Source organism: Geospiza fortis, unplaced genomic scaffold (assembly GCF_000277835.1).
Source record: "Geospiza fortis unplaced genomic scaffold, GeoFor_1.0 scaffold486, whole genome shotgun sequence".
NCBI classification, from domain to species: Eukaryota; Metazoa; Chordata; class Aves; order Passeriformes; family Thraupidae; genus Geospiza; species Geospiza fortis.
The window spans coordinates 384,582-385,336 of NW_005054417.1; positions in this window are offsets into that span (position 1 = coordinate 384,582).

Genomic DNA, 755 nt, shown 5'->3' on the forward strand with positions numbered 1-755 from the left:
CAACCAGATGCCTTACTTCCTTCAGTGGTCCTGTCTCTTCAGCAAGGCGTCCTCGGGCTCAGAGGAACGGTGATGCACAATTCCATTTATAGCCATCCACAGCCCAGTACAAATCCTAGCTGCTTCACTGAGAGGCAACTCTACTACTTTTCCTTCTTTTCACACGTCTGCAAGCATATTTCTCGTCACTTGCCTGGTACTTTACGCGGCAGCTAGTTTCACATTCTCCTTCTAAACATACATGCACTTCTATTCTAGGATGATCTCGGTGAATTTCTTCACAGGAGAAAGGGAGAAGGGGGGGGGCGGGAAGCAGGTTTATGCAGTCGGTTGCCTGTCTGTCTCTCTGACAGGCGAACACAAACCCCTTTCCCTTAACCTGCTCCTCCTCCCACTGATAAAAAGACGTGTGGAAAGGATTACTTGCCATTTTGGGCCTGCGATGCTGAGAATAGCACATCTGTGTAAAGACCTTCCGTGTGTGTGTGCGCGCTAACGCGGCAGGGCTGTGGCAGCAGACCTAAGTAGGGCAACTGCTCACAAGTGAGCGTCCTGGCTTCACTGCCACCACAGCGTAATTCCACGGGAGAGGTGGCCTGAGCACTGGGGCTGGAGGATAGAAATGTAATTGGATATACCCTGTAAAACCGAGGCACATCCAAAATGAGGTCTAGGAAGGCTCTGAAGTAGGAAGAACCATTCATTAAAGGAGAGAAATCCGGCCTACTTGATTGGGTTAATTAACTGATGCTGAG